The sequence below is a fragment of the Mustela lutreola genome, chromosome 4, assembly GCF_030435805.1.
Source record: "Mustela lutreola isolate mMusLut2 chromosome 4, mMusLut2.pri, whole genome shotgun sequence".
Taxonomy (NCBI): domain Eukaryota; kingdom Metazoa; phylum Chordata; class Mammalia; order Carnivora; family Mustelidae; genus Mustela; species Mustela lutreola.
Window position 1 is genome coordinate 40,774,102 of NC_081293.1, and position 16,920 is coordinate 40,791,021.

The window sequence follows — 16,920 nt, forward strand, 5'->3', positions numbered from 1 at the left end:
CTGGTGGATGACTCGGGCCCTGCGGGAAGGCCCCTAAGGGCAGGGTGCTCAGTGGTCAAGCAGTGCTGGCTGGAGCCGAGGACAAAGGAAAAGCTAGTGAGGAGTGGACACAGAATTTAGCCCTGTGCTGTCCAGATGGACTTCCCCCTTGGACCTCTGATAAAATACAGACAATAGTGGTGCTTGGGCGAGTTTAGTCAGAGATGTGTCTAACAGGCATCCATGACATTGCATGGGGTCATCTGCCTCTTCTCACTCGGGTCCAGAGAGAGCTCTCCACTTGGAGTCTTTAATCCTCCGTCCTCAGACCCAAGCTGTACTACGAACCAACGGAGTCCTCCAAGGCTAGATGGCCAGCTGTGGGCAACATTGAAGTCATGATGAAGGAAGACTTATAATAGGATGAACTTCTTTGAAACTCAGCAACATGATGCTCTTTCCCTTGGGTTTATTAGCTTGAGTCATTTCCTATCAGCTCTCCACAACACCGTCCATGTAACATCAGCCAGCATGTCCACCCAAGCACACAACCTCCCCATGCCCCATGAGCAGAAGCAGTAGGTAGCATGAATGTCTGACTGGTACAAGCTAACACATCGCCCATTCCTAGTTCATAACCAACTGGCCATTCATAAGCAACTATAAGTGAGGGGCACATCCTTTATTACGGGAGGCAGCAAGGCTCTGATATTAGTTCAAAAATGAAAACACAGTTATAACAAAACTCAACTCTTGCCAGGGCAAATTTGCCAGGAGACAGCAGCCAAAATGGGAGACCCTGTCCAGCAGAAGACGAAGGCCACATGCCCCCACTGATCCCAGGCCCAGTCACCAGCATCCTTATGTAAGCTTTCATTTCTCATCCACTGTCCATGGGTACAAAGGAAGCCACACTGGAAGCTGGAAAGCCAGAAGCACAGGAGGGGTATCTGGGGTCACCCGGAGACAGGCCACAGTGACTGCACCAGCACCAGAATCATCTTGTCAGGCCAAAACGGACTCCAATATTTTTTAAAGCAACTAATTAACATCCTCCTTATACTATATCCAAGGCCCATGATGCTGTATACTGTGTACCACTGTGGGAAGAGAAGTGTTAATTTTCTTGGTAGCTGGGACAAGACTCTTTCCCAGAGAGAGACCTACTTTTGTCGACTGAAAAGAATATGTTGTTAGAGGCTGAGCTCCTGGTTTGAAAATCTTGGTTGAAATTTCCACTACTGTATTAGCACAGTCAACATCTTTACGTCATTTCTTATTTGTGGGGCAAAATGACTATGATGTCTTAGGGACTAATCAAGTAATATTTGCCAATGGGTTTTTAAACACTAGAAAGAGCTGTACAAATATGAGTTATTATTGAGACACTTGGTCATGCTCAGACACTGAAGCAGGAACTATGAACTGCTCATGTACGTGTATATTTTTATTGAGGGGAAATGTGAGATTCTGTGATTTTTTTTCTAAAATGTCCAAAAATAGCTATTATACTTCTGCTTCCATTTATAACAACGTAACTGTTACAGAACATACCCTCCTACTGAAAGTAACTCTAAATATGTAAGACAACAGTTTCCCTGCACTGAAGAGAAGGCAACAGAAGACTATAGTCCTCAAGATAAGAATAACACAATAGGTGAACCCCGTAGTTGTCCTGACTTCTTCCTATGGCTACTTCCTGGCAAGGTGCAGGCGAGCAGAGGCCCAGGGGCAATAATCTCCCTTAAATAAAAATGCAGAAGATGGAAGGAGCTAGAATGTTCAGGGCAGAGTCCTGAGAGGAGTGTGTTTGTTGGGAACTCGTCATGTGAGTCCTTGGCCATGGGTCACCTGTGCATGCATAGGGTAAGACTCCAAAAGACCTAGATAACCTGCTCCAAGGCTGAGAACCGAACAGAAGTAGCAGAGATTGGGCAGTGTTACGAAGGTTCGAGTTACATCCCATTCAGATTGGAAAGACCTCCTTGAGTATATGGAGAATTCATCTTACACTCCTGAAAGGCCACACAGAGGAGAAAGAACCATACACTAAAGAAGAAGCCACAAACTAGGAACAAGTTCAAAAATGGAAATAGAGGGCGCCTGGGGGGCTCAGTGGGTTAAAGCCTCTGCCTTTGGCTCAGGTCATGATCTCGGGGTCCTGGGATCGGGCCTTGCATCGGGCTCTCTGCTCAGCAGGGAGCCTGCTTCCCTTCTTCTCTCTCTGCCTCCCTCTCTGCCTACTTGTGATCTCTGTCTGTCAAATAAATAAATAAAAATCTTTAAAAAAAATTTTTTTAATGGAAATCGGTAAGTTCTAACAAATAATAAAAGCAAACTCGGCAGAACCAAAAGGAGATTCCAGTAGTCAAACTGCCAACCAGAACAAAACTCATCATCCTTTAATGGAAGAAAACGTAATGCAGCATCCCTTCAATTTAACATTTATACTCTCCAGCATATGACTAAAATTAGTAGAAATCTGGAGGAATAGAACAATGTGACCTATAACAAGAAAAATAACTGTCAATAGAAATAGACCTCAAGATAAACCTAAAGTTGAAAGTATCACCAAAGGACTTTAAAGCAGCTATTATAAATGTATTCAAGGACTTAAAAGGAAAAGATAGTCATAATAACTGCAAGGTACAAAATTTCAGCAAATAAATGGAAAATATAAGAAGAATGGGATATAAAATATCCAGTGGGGAAAAGACAGTCTCTTCCACAAATGGTGCTGGGAAAACTGGTCAGCTACATGCAAAAGAATCAAACTGGACCACTTTCTTACACCATACACAAAAATAAATTCAAAGTGGATGAAAGACCTAAATGTGAGACATAAAACCATAAAAATCCTTGAAGAGAGCACAAGCAGTAAGGTCTCTCGACACCAGCCATACCAATATTTTTCTAGATATGTCTCTTGAGGCAAAGGAAATAAAAATAAAAATAAACTATTGGGACTACATAAAAATAAGAAGCTTCTACATGGCAAAGGAAAACAATCAACAATACTAAGAAGCAACCTACTGAATGTAAGGAGATACTTACAAATGACATATCCAATAAAGGCTTACTACACAAAATACATAACAAACTTACACAAATCAACACCCCCCCAAAAAAAAAATCCAGTTAAAAAACAGAATAAATGAACAGACATTTCTCCAAAGGAGACATCCAGATAGGCAACAGACACATGAAAAGATGCTCAACATCCTTCCTCATCAGGGAAATGCAAATCAGAACTATAATGAGATGCCACTCACATCTGTCAAAATAGCTAAAATAAAAAACACAAGAAACAATAAGTGTTGGCAAGGATGTGGAAAAAAGGAATCCTCTGGCACTATTGGTGGGAGTGTGAATTGGTATAGCCACTGTAGAAAACAATATGGAGATTCCTCACAAAGTTAAAAACAGAATTACTCTAGATCCAGTAATCACGCTACTGAGTTTTTACCCTCAAATACAAAAACACTAATCAAAGGGATACATGCACCCTTATTTTTATAGCAGCATTATTTATAATAGCCAACTTATGGAAGTAGCCCAAGTGTTCATTTGGTAGATGAATAGATAAACAAGATGAGGTATAAGTAGGCAATGGAATATTATTTGGCCATAACAAAGAATGAAATCTTGCCATTTGCAATGACATGGATGGAGCTAGAGGGTAGAATGCTAAGTCAGTCAGAGAAAGACAAATACCATATGATTTCACTCATATAAGAAATTGAAGAAAGAAAACAAACAAGCAAAGGGAAAAAAGGAGAGGAGAAAACCAAGAAACAGACTCTTAACTATAGAGAACAAACTGATGGTTACCAGAGAGGAGAGGAGAAAACCAAGAAACAGACTCTTAACTATAGAGAACAAACTGATGGCTACCAAACTGGGATGGGTTGAATTGGTGGTGGAAATTAAGGAGTACACTTGTGATGAGCACTGGGAGATGTATGGAAGTGTTGAATCACTATATTGTACACCTAAAATAAATATAACACTTTTATGTGTTAAATAGTAAAATAAGAGAAGGACAAAACAATGTAAATTTTAGAACCAGAAAGTATATTTAATATGAAAATTTTACTGATGGCCAATGGCAGAGTGGTAACTGCAAAAGGAAAAAAAAATAATGAACTTAAAGGCCATTAAAGAAAAATTATTCAATCTGAAAGACAGAGAAGAAAAAGATTGAAGAAAAATAAACATGCATTCAGTTGCATTTGGGACAATACCAAATGGCATAATAAATGTGTAACTGAAGCCCCAGAGGGAAAGAAGAAAAAGAAGAGAGTAGAGAAAAATATCGGAAGAAATAATGTTTGAAATTTGCAAAGTTTGTTGAAAAGTAGCAAATTGTGAATACAATAACCTTAGTAAGTCCTAAGCAAAACAGGAAGAAACCTACACTTACAGACATCAGAGTCAAACTCCTAACAGTGAAAAACAAAAGGTTATCTTAAAAACAGAGAAAACCAGTATTACAAACAGGAGAACAAAAACACAACCTCAGACAGATGTTTTGTCAGGAAACAAATGGAAGTCATAAGACAATGGAAAAATATCTCTAGCATGTTTAAAGAAAAAAACAGAAATTGGTAACACATAACTTTTTAGTCAATGAAATCCTTGAAAAAATGGGAATGAAATGAAGTTATTTGCAGATTAATGACAATCATTCATATCCAGAAAAACTGTACTACAAGAAATTCTAAGGAGAGGTGCCTGGGTGGCTCAGTAGGTTAAGCATTTGCCTTCTACTCTGGTCATGATCCCACGGTCCTGGAATCAAGTCACAAGTCAGGCTCCCTACTCTGCAGGGAATCTGCTTTTCCCTCTCCCTCTGCCACTTCCCTTGCTTGTGCTTGTTTTCTCTTTCTCTCTGTCAAACAAATAAATAAATCTTGAAGGAAGGAAAGAAAGAAGGAAAGAAGGAAGGAAGGAAATCTAAAAGAAATTTTTGAGCCTGAAGGGAAAAGACACCAGATGGAAATGTGGATCTACAGAAAGAAAGGAAGAGCCCTAGTAATGTCAAATATAATTAAACTATTTACTGTTTCTTGCCTTAATTCCTTAAAACACTAGGATTGTTTAAAACAAAAATTGTGACACTGTGCATTGGAGTTTATACCATACTTACAAGAAATATATGACAGCAGTCCCACAAAAGATGAAGGAGTAAGTGGAAACATACTGTTGCAAGCTTCTCTCATTTTACATGAAAAAGCATTTTATTAACTTTGTGTAATAAAATTGAGATAAGTTAAGGATATGTATTTTATTTGTAACTTTGTGACAAGGATACCAGGAAAGTCAACATTCAGTTATAATAATAAAAAAAAAAAATGCACTGAGCATCTATTCTATGCCAGATCCCAGCTGGACTCTGGAGAAAGAGATGAGTAAACAAAGTTTCTGTTAAGGTTATTTCCCATAACACTTACTCAAGTGGGCAGGTGGTTGTCCCTCAGAGAGTGATTCAGGAACACAAGCTACTTTGTCCTTTAAAGTCTTGGTATCTACATCCCATCAGCAAACTGGGAAAGCAAATGGACAAAGCCCATCTTTACTCACAAAAGCCCAACTTGTGAGTGGCATTCAATACTTTGGCTCACATCCCATTGGGACTTCATGGCCATATCCAATGGCAAGGAAGGCTGGGAAGTGTAGTTCAGCCATATGCCAGCCTTATTCCTATTTTTTTTTTTTTCGGCTTTATTTATTTATTTATTTATTTATTTTAAATTTTTTTTTTTTTTAGACTTTAATTTTTTATTTTTTATAAACATATATTTTTATCCCCAGGGGTACAGGTCTGTGAATCACCAGGTTTACACACTTCACAGCACTCACCAAATCACATACCCTCCCCAATGTCCATAATCCCACCCCCTTCTCCCAAACCCCCTCCCCCCGGCAACCCTCAGTTTGTTTTGTGAGATTAAGAGTCACTTATGGTTTGTCTCCCTCCCAATCCCATCTTGTTTCATTTATTCTTCTTCTACCCACTTAAGCCTCCATGTTGTATCACCACTTCCTCATATCAGGGAGATCATATGATAGTTGTCTTTCTCTGCTTGACTTATTTCGCTAAGCATGATACGCTCTAGTTCCATCCATGTTGTCGCAAACGGCAAGATTTCATTTCTTTTGATGGCTGCATAGTATTCCATTGTGTATATATACCACATCTTCTTGATCCATTCATCTGTTGATGGACATCTAGGTTCTTTCCATAGTTTGGCTATTGTGGACATTGCTGCTATAAACATTCGGGTGCATGTGCCCCTTTGGATCACTACATTTGTATCTTTAGGGTAAATACCCAATAGTGCAATTGCTGGGTCATAGGGCAGTTCTATTTTCAACATTTTGAGGAACCTCCATGCTGTTTTCCAGAGTGGCTGCACCAGCTTGCATTCCCACCAACAGTGTAGGAGGGTTCCCCTTTCTCCGCATCCTCGCCAGCATCTGTCATTTCCTGACTTGTTGATTTTAGCCATTCTGACTGGTGTGAGGTGATATCTCATTGTGGTTTTGATTTGTATTTCCCTGATGCCGAGTGATATGGAGCACAAAAGGAAATTAAAGGCATCCAAATCGGCAAAGAAGAAGTCAAATTATCACTCTTCGCAGATGATATGATACTATATGTGGAAAACCCAAAAGACTCCACTCCAAAACTGCTAGAACTTATACAGGAATTCAGTAAAGTTTCAGGATATAAAATCAATGCACAGAAATCAGTTGCATTTCTCTACACCAACAGCAAGACAGAAGAAAGAGATATTAAGGAGTCAATCCCATTTACAATTGCATCCAAAACCATAAGATACCTAGGAATAAACCTAACCAAAGAGACACAGAATCTATACTCAGAAAACTATAAAGTACTCATGAAAGAAATTGAGGAAGACACAAAGAAATGGAAAAATGTTCCATGCTCCTGGATTGGAAGAATAAATATTGTGAAAATGTCTATGCTACCTAAAGCAATCTACACATTTAATGCAATTCCTATCAAAGTACCATCCATCTTTTTCAAAGAAATGGAACAAATAATGCTAAAATTTATATGGAACCAGAAAAGACCTCGAATAGCCAAAGGGATATTGAAAAAGAAAGCCAACGTTGGTGGCATCAGAATTCCAGACTTCAGGCTCTATTACAAAGCTGTCATCATCAAGACAGCATGGTACTGGCAAAAAAACAGACACATAGATCAATGGAACAGAATAGAGAGCCCAGAAATAGACCCTCAAATCTATGGTCAACTAATCTTCGACAAAGCAGGAAAGAATGTCCAATGGAAAAAAGACAGCCTTTTCAATAAATGGTGCTGGGAAAATTGGACAGCCACATGCAGAAAAATGAAATTGGACCATTCCCTTACACCACACACAAAAATAGACTCAAAATGGATGAAGGACCTCAATGTACGAAAGGAATCCATCAAAATCCTTGAGGAGAACACGGGCAGCAACCTCTTCGACCTCTGCTGCAGCAACATCTTCCTAGGAACAACGCAAAAGGCAAGGGAAGCAAGGGAAAAAATGAACTACTGGGATTTCATCAAGATCAAAAGCTTTTGCACAGCAAAGGAAACAGTTAACAAAATCAAAAGACAACTGACAGAATGGGAGAAGATATTTGCAAACGACATATCAGATAAAGGACTAGTGTCCAGAATCTATAAAGAACTTAGCAAACTCAACACCCAAAGAACAAATAATCCAATCAAGAAATGGGCAGAGGACATGAACAGACATTTCTGCAAAGAAGACATCCAGATGGCGAACAGACACTTATTCCTATTATTAAGAGAGAATGCATTTCATAGTCTCCATCATACTCTCTTCAGATAAATAAAAAAAAGTTGATAAAATTTTCCTGACTTTTAAAATAAATCATGTTGGGGCTCCTAGGTGGCTCAGTAGGTTAAGTGTCTGTCTTCTGATCAGGTCATGATCTCGGGGTCCTGGGATCAAGCCCCATGTCAGGCTCCCTGTTTCCATGTTCCCATGGGAGCCTGTTTTTCCCTCTCCCTTTGCCTCTCCCCCTGCTTGTGTTTTCTCTCACTATCTCTGTCCTTATCCGTCTCTCTCTCTTTCTCTCTCAAATAAATAAATAAAATCTTAAAAAAATAAAATAAATAAAAATAAATAAATTGTTAATTTTATACATTGTACAAAAAAGTATAAAGAATACAGCAAAAAAATAAAATCATTAATATCTAAATACCTCAAATCGCTAAGCAATAACCCATGTGAGAATAACATTTCATTTTTTCTTCTGTGTTTACCAAAATATATTTCTTTGGTCTTCATCTTTTTTTTCTTAACAAATTTAAAATCATGCCATAAATTCTGCTTTATAACATGTTGGGTCTGATTTTTTTTTCACTTAATTCATCATAAACACTCTCCCATTTCATTATTACAATGTATTTCTTACACCAAGTTGGAATCAAGAAGAAAGAAGCCTGTTTCCATAGCAGTGGGACTTTTTTTAAATCTGAAGAGAAAGCAATTTTCTTGAATTTTCACGATCCCTGTGAGGATTATGATAAACTCCAGAAAAAGAGAGGAAATCCAACCATCAGACTGTACCTTCTTGAGGATGGAGGACATGAATAATAGTGTGACTAGCAACCCTACAAAACACCTGGAGCCTGAAGGGGTAGTGATAGATGCTGCTGATGACAGGAGGAGACGTGGAGAATGACAGGGCATCAGAAAAGTACAAATGGTCAAATACTTCTTTTAATTATCAAAAGTAACTGGAAGAATTTGCACCTCCACATTGGTAGCACTGACATCACACCCAAAAAGGAGCCCACTGAAAAGAGAAAGAAGAATCATAAGCTATTACTCAAACTTAAGCCATTCAACCCCCTGCAACCAGCATAATGATTTATCAGGGCCAGGTATTAAGTTGGGTTTTGCAAACACAAATAAGAGAGAAGAATGCCTTCCTCAAGGACCTTTAAACCCAGAACACGTCCTTTAAGCTAAGCTCATTTATCTTTGGTGGTTGAGAAGGTACAGACATCACTATTGATGAGAGCTTCAGTAAGGCACTGGGGAAAAAAAAATCTCTCTTGATCAACGCTTCCATTTATCCCACTGCCATCTCCTTGATATAGCCATATGCCTTTGACACCCGAGGTGATAAGATCTGGTGTGTCTGTGGGAAATTCATAGACATCACCCACATCATACACAGCGACACACCTGCCATGCCAAAACAGTTTTATTTTAGGGAAGTAGGAAGAAACAGCTGAAACTTCTGTTTAGCTCTGAGTGCCTTTATGCCCTCCCACACTGATGCAGCACTGACGGATATGAGGTCCTCCCTAAAGAGGCTCCACTTTGTAGGGAGATCTCATGAGACCAGAGGGAGGATATCAGTGAGGAGCAGGCTTAGAAGGGGAATGGAATGCAGCTTCTGGCAATAAGAAACGTATGGGGATGTTTTGAGAAAAGATTCATGAGAAACAAAGCCATTTCAAGAAATAGTACTGGACTGTTGTTGCTCAACATAGTACTAGAAGTCCCAGACTCAGCAATCAGACAACAAAAAGAAATAAAGAGCATTCAAATCAGCAAAGAAATCGAACTCTCACTCTTCGCATAGGACATGATACTTTATATGGAAAAACTGAAAGACTCCACCCCAAAATTGCTGGAACTCATACAGCAATTCAGCAACATGGCAGGATATAAAATCAAGGCACAGAAATCAGTTGCATTTCTACACACTAGCAATGAGACAGAGAAATAAAGAAAGAAAGAGAAATTAAGGAATTGGCACCATTTACAACTGCACCAAAAACCATGAGATACCTAGGAATAAACCTAACCAAAGAAGCAAAGGATCTGCGGCACCTGGGTGGCTCAGTGAGTTAAAGCCTCTGCCTTCAGCTCAGATCATGATCCCAGGGTCCTGGGATCGAGCCCCACATTGGGCTCTCTGCTCTGAGGGGAGCCTACTTCCTCCTCTCTCTCTGCCTGCTTCTCTGTCTACTTGTGATCTCTGTCTGTCAAATAAATAAATAAAATCTTTAAAAAAAAAAAAAGAAGAAGAAGAAGAAGAAGAAGCAAAGGATCTGTAATCTGAAAACTATAGAACACTCAGGAAAGAAATTGACGAAGACATAAAGAAATGGAGAAATATTCCATGCTCATGGATTGGAAGAACAAATATTATTAAAATGTCTATGCTACCCAGAGTAATCTATACATTCAATGCAATCCCTACCAAAATACCATAAACTTTTTTCACAGAGCTAGAACAAATAATCTTAAAATTTGTATGGAACCAGAAAAGTCAAAGGAACGTTGAAAAGGAAACCAAAGTTAGGGGCATCAATTCTGGACTCTAAGCTCTATTACAAAGCTGTCGTCATCAAGAAAGCATGGTCCTGGCACAAAAACAGACACTAGAGCAATGGAACAGAATAAAGTATCCAGAAATGGTCCCTCAAGTCTGTGGTCAACTAATTCTTTGACAAAGCAGGAAAGAATGTTTAATGGGAAAAAAACAGTCTCTTCAACAAATGGTGTTAGTAAAATCAGACAGCCAAAATGCAGAAGAATGAAACTGGACCACTTTCTTACACCACACACAAAAATAAACACAAAATGGATGAAATACCTAAATTTGAGATAAGAAACCATTAAAACCCTAGAGGAGAATGCAGGCAGCAACCTCTGTGACCTCGGCCACAGGAACTTCTTGCTAGACACATCTCCAAGGCAGGATAAAAAGCTTCTGCACAGCAAAGGAAAGAGTCAACAAACCCAAAATATACAAAATGGGAGAAGAGATTTGCAAATGTTTTATCAGATAAAGGGCTAGTATCCAAAATCTATAAAAAATTTATCATACTTAACACCCCAAAAAAACAAAAAATTCCAGTTAAGAAATGGGCAGAAGACATGAACAGATATTTCTTCAAAGAAGACATCCAAAGACCAACAGACACATGAAAAAATGCTCAACATCATTTGGCATTATGTAAATACAAATCAAAACTACAGTGAGATACCACCTCACACCAATCAGAATAGCTAAAATTAACAAATTAGGAAACAACAAATAAATGTTGGCAAGGATGCAGAGAAAGGGGAACCCTCTTACACTTCTGATGGGAATGCAAGCTGGTGCAGCCATTCTGGGAAGCAGTATGGATGTTCCTCAAAAAGTTAAAAATAGAGTGACCATATGACCCAGTAATTGCACTACTAGGTTTTTACTCCAAAGATACAAATTTAGTCATCTGAAGGGGCATGTGCACTCAATGTTTATAGCAGCAATGTCCACATTAGCCAAACTATGGAAAGAACCCAGATGTCCATTGACAGATGAATGGATAAAGAAGATGTGGTGTGTGTATATACATATATATGCATATATATGTATACATATATACCATATATATACTATATATATATACCAACCAACCAAAAAATTTTCAATGTATATAAGTATATATATATGGTATATACCATATATATATACATACACCAACCATCCAAAAATTTGAAATCTTTCCAATGGCAGTGATGTGGATGGAACTAGAGGGTATTATGCTAAGTGAAATAAGTCAATCAGAGAAAGACAATTATCATATGATCTCAGTCATATGTGGAATTTAAGAAACAAAACAAAGAAGCATAGGGGAAAGGAGAGGAAAAGAAAATAAGATGAAATAATAGAGGGAGACAAATCATAAAAGACTTTTAACCATAGGAAAGAAACTCAGGTTTGCTGGAGGGGAGGGGAGTCAGGGGATGGGGTAACTGGGTAACAGGCATTAAGAAGGGCACATGGTATAATGAGTACTGGGTGTTACATACAACTGATGAATCCCTGACCTCTACCTCTGAAACTAATAATAATCACTACATGTTAATTAATTGAATTTAAAGAAAATTTAAAAAAAGAAATTGTGCTGGAATAACATGGATTTCCATGATGAAAATAAATCAATCTTGACTCTTACATCACACCATATACAAAAAGAAAAAAGAAAAAAGACCCTAAAACAAAACAAATAAACAAACAAAACATAAGGGGTTTCTTAGACTGAAAGAGTTAAAGCTATAATGCTCCTAAGAGAAAACATTAAAAAATATCTACAGACCCTGAGAAGAGGAAAAGGCTTCCTGGACAGAGATTGTTAGACAATGAAAAGGCAAGTCATACACTGGAATTATATTCCCAAAGCATATATCTGATCAAGAAAGTAACCAGAACATATAAGGAACTCCATCAAATCAATAACTAAAAGATTCACAATGCTTTATGTACAAAAGACTTAGATACCAAAAAAATTTTAATATATACAATATATACATATATGCATATGTGTACATGAATATTTATGTACAACAATATACTAGTGACCAAAAGGCTCATGGAAAGTTGCTTGACATTATCACTTACTGGATAAGTGGAAAATCACACCGAGATGCCTCAGCACCCCACTATGATGGCTAAAAACTATTATTAACACCAAATAGTGAGGACCTGGAGCAACTGGAATGCTCCTACATTGCTGGTAGGAATGTACAATGATACAACTACTTTCATCAACAGTTTAGCAGTTTTTTATAACATGAAACACACATGTGACTCATGAATGCATTCTTGCCAACTGACCCAAGATAAAATAAAAATACATGTCTACATAAAGATCATGCATGGGTATTCATAATAGCTTTACTGATGATAGCTAAAAACCAGAAAAAAGCCAAATGTCCACCAACTGGATAATGAATAAACAAACCATGGTATATTTATATATTAGAAGTCTACTCAGAAATAAAGAGCCTACTATCCCTACACCCTTCAACACAGATGAATCTCACAGGCTTTGCAGACTAAATAAAGATACATACAAAAGCACGCTCTGTGATCCCATTTTTATGAAAAATAACCAACGGTAACAACAACAACAAATCAGAGCAGTGGTTGCCTCTGGGAAGGAGGTATGGAATGGAAGGGAGCCCAAAAGGACTTTCTGAAGCAAGGGAAATATTTAATGCTTTGATAGAGGTATGCGTTACATACACAAATGGAGCAATCTTTTTAAAAATCATGCATTTCAATATACATAAAATTTTACATTAAGAAATGATTAAAATAATTAAGTAGCAAATAAGATATAAATGAACCCAAAATGGCAAAATGCTGATCATAGTTGAAGTTGAACCATGAGTACATGGGTTCATTATAGTATTACATTTACTTTACATATATTAAAATATTTTCCATAATAAAACTTTTTTTTAGGAGAGAAAGAGAGCAGGAAGGGAAGGCTAGGTATACCACAAATCAAAACATACTCTGCACCTATCATGTGAACAGTGTTCTCTGGGATAAATCAAGGGAACAATGGAATAGAAGATCCCGAAATAGGCTCAATCAGATGTGCAGATTTAGTGTACTCAAAGGTGACATCTCACATCCGCGGGGAAACATGAACTATTAGTAAGCGGTATTAGGACAACTGGATAGAAATGTAAGAAAAAATAAAATTAGATCATTTCTCACCACTCACTAAAAGCGAAGTGAATCCCACTGTTTACATGCAAAAAAAATGCTAAAGAAAAAAAATGAACAGCATTCATGAAGCACCTGGTAGGTGCAGCGCGGGGAGGTGAACATAGCCCCAGAGAGGTAACCATGAGGCAAGTCAGTCCCAAAGAGACTTAAGGCCAGGCTCAAGGCCAGGGACCCAGACCTCCCGTGGGAGACCAAGGAGGGGGCATCGTGAAAAGCTAGGGTTCCAGGAGCAGGCGCAGCTGAGCAGTGCGATGGGGGAATCCCAGAGGCTGCCTGCAGGCCTGGGGGAACCAGGAGAAACCAAAGTCAAACATACATTCGTTTCACAAGTGCCCAGGGCTACGCCGTGGAAGGGATGAAGTGCCTTCGGTCATTGCACTAGGTCAACCACCTGGGCAGCAGCTGTCCTGGGGGCGGAAAGAAGGAAGGAAGGGGAGGGGCAGAGGAGGAAGGGAGCATTCTGCCATGGTGCCGCGTCCTGAACAACCATGGCAAGCCCCGACTGAATCTTGGACACAGCCGGCAGCAGAAGGCTGGCGTGGCAAGGACTAGACCCATAGGTGATGGTCCTCCCAACATTCTACCCAATCCAGGAGGGGCTGCTTTTCCATCTCCAAAAGCCCCATTCAACCCTTCCCGGCTACAGAGAACACGCCAGCGAGGGTTGAAGGGCGGCGTGAGAAGGATTTACCTCGGAGCCTGAGTCTCCTTGAAGACAGGGCTGGGACCTGGCTGGGAGAGGGCCAGAAGCAGCGGATAGGAAGGCGGGGACATTGGGAGACGCGCTGGGAATGTGGGGGAACCGACGTTTCCGCGCGGGCTGCGCAGGCGTGACCAGGACGTCTGGGCGGAGCTGCGCGCAGCTTTGCCGGGCTGTCACCAGGACCGCGAAAGAGGGAACGTGGCCTCAAGAACCTGCTCTGGGCCTCCGAGGCCTGGTTGTGAAGTAAAACTGACCCCCAGGGCAAAGCCCAAATGAAGACAGCCATACGGTGGCCGTAGCAACCACGCCTTTGACAGCTCGGAGGAGGCTGGGGCAGAGAACAGAGACACGGTTTCTGGAGGCAAGAATTGTCTCCCTTGCCTTTAGAGAAGCCTAGTGTAGGGTCTGGATGGGAGGTGTGTCCTCAGTCCCCACAGGCAGGAGCCTTGGGTGCTCCTTCCACCTGCCTCACTGGGGACACTCTCCGTTGGAGGTGCAGAAAGCCAGTGACTGCCTTTCGGGAAGTGAGCAGGAGATGCTGTCCCTCTGGTCACTGTCTCCAGCTGTACCATTCCACCTGCTCCCTTCCCTGGTCCACAGCAACCATGGTGGAACACGGCCATGCGTGGCTCCTAAGTATTTGTCTCATGTGAGCTCAGCCTCCCAGAGAGAGCTGTTCCCTCCACTCGCATCTTCATTTGGATCTGTAAACGCCTGGGCCAACCAAATGTGGCCTGGGTGGGACCTGGGAAGTGACTGTGATTAGGTCTCTTTGGGGTCACCATCGTGGTCCAATCCCCTGATCAGAACAGTCACTGGTGGCTGGCCCTGAGGGTGGCTGGCCCTGAGCACATGAGCACATGAGCACATGAGAGCCTGGGCACCGGAGAGGTGCAGGGAAGGCTGTCTCCTGCTGCATCCAGCCAGACGCTCATGCCCCAGAAAGGTCACTGCAAGGCAGCGAAGCCTGTCCTCTCCTAGAGCAAGAGACAAAAAGGAATGCAGTCACTTCGAATGAGAGGCTGCCATGTTTGACCCAGGAGGAGGGGAACCAAAGGCCTGGGAGGCTGGGGTTGGTGGGGCCAGAGTTGCTGATGAGGTCAGGAGCACTCCCTGGGGACTGCGGAGAGGCAGCATGGGGAAGAAAGAGCAGACTGACCTAGCTTCCCTTCTTGGATGTATGAGCTTGGTCAAGGTCAGATGGGTGTGGAGGAGCCTCCCTCCCAACTCCAGCCTGTGCTGAGTTGATGTAAAGGAAAGGAAGCACCTTTCTCTGTGTCCCAGGGCTGTTCTTCAGGTCCCACACCCTTAGTTACAGGGCACAGAGCCCAGCTCCTCCACAGCCATCCTGAGGGCCTCTGTGCTGTGGCAGCACCCTCTCTTCCCCCCAGACAGTGGCCTTTAGTGACAGGGGAAGCAGCAGAGGCACAGCAGGTGCTGGCCCCATGCTTCCGTAACCGCTTTGCCAGCTGGCCTGTGGCCCCTGTGGGTCTCCACTCAGGCATGGCTCCCGGACACGCCCTGCAGAGAAAGGCAGAGCGAGAGGGGATCAGCTTGAGCTCTGAACATTGAACATCAACGGAAGAAGCAGGGCTGCCAATGTTCCCATCAGAGGCACTGAGCCCTTGTGCTCAGAGAGGGAGCTGCAGGACCCTGCCGTCCTCCCTCCTGGGAGCACCATTCCCAGCAGCCATAGGACTTATCAGAGGAAGGGACTGACCACATGTTCCCATAGGCAGGTGGCTGGGGGCTGAGGAGGAGCAGGCAGGGAAAGGTGATCTCAGGCCCATTCTTAAGCTTCACTGAGACTGTCCTCTCATATGAAAATGAAGAAATCACAGTTTCATCCAGATTTTGGTTCCTTGAGAATCAAATAGCATACATGTGCAAACTGGCAGGTCAGGGCACCCTCTACTTCTCAACAGTGCTGCCTGGGGGATTTCCTGGGAGGGTGCCCATGCTGATATTGGTATAACTATCCGAATCCTTTGGTGCAAAGAAGAGGAATGTGTTCATTTTAGCCATTAAACTGTGGGACTGGGAGTAAGGTGTCTAAGCCTGCTGAGCCTCCCTTTCCAATACATACATTTAGCGTGCTGGGATTTAAATACTAAGAATGTACCTATGGCAAAGTGCAGTATTCAGCATATTGTGAATATCTGTAGCATGGATAAGCACAAAATGTGGCCATTCCTCAGTATAAGGAGAGAATTCCCCTGGTCAGCAGGGGGAAAGGGGAGAGCCAAAGGAAGTGGAAAGTGGAAATAGGGATGAAATGTGAATGCAGGGTATTTGCATATGTGGTCAAAAGCAAAATAGACTGTAAAAAAGATTATTGCAAAGTAAAGGAGGTGCAGGATGAGGAAGCAGAAGTTGCTTTTTGAATACTGATTTTTTTTTCATTTATAAAACTGTACCTGCACATGGAAGAAAATTCAGCTTACAAAAACACAAAAACTAGCTTCTCTTTTGCCTGTGGACATTTTCAGCTTTGCCCAAATAATCACTAAGAGTGATTTCTTGTAGACCTTCTCATGGTTACCATGACAACTTTAACTAATACTTTTATTTTAGGGTTAATTTTAGACGGTACCTTTAGACCTTCAGAAAGGAGAAACAAGAAAATTACCTTCCTTTCCTTACTTTCTTCTTCCTCT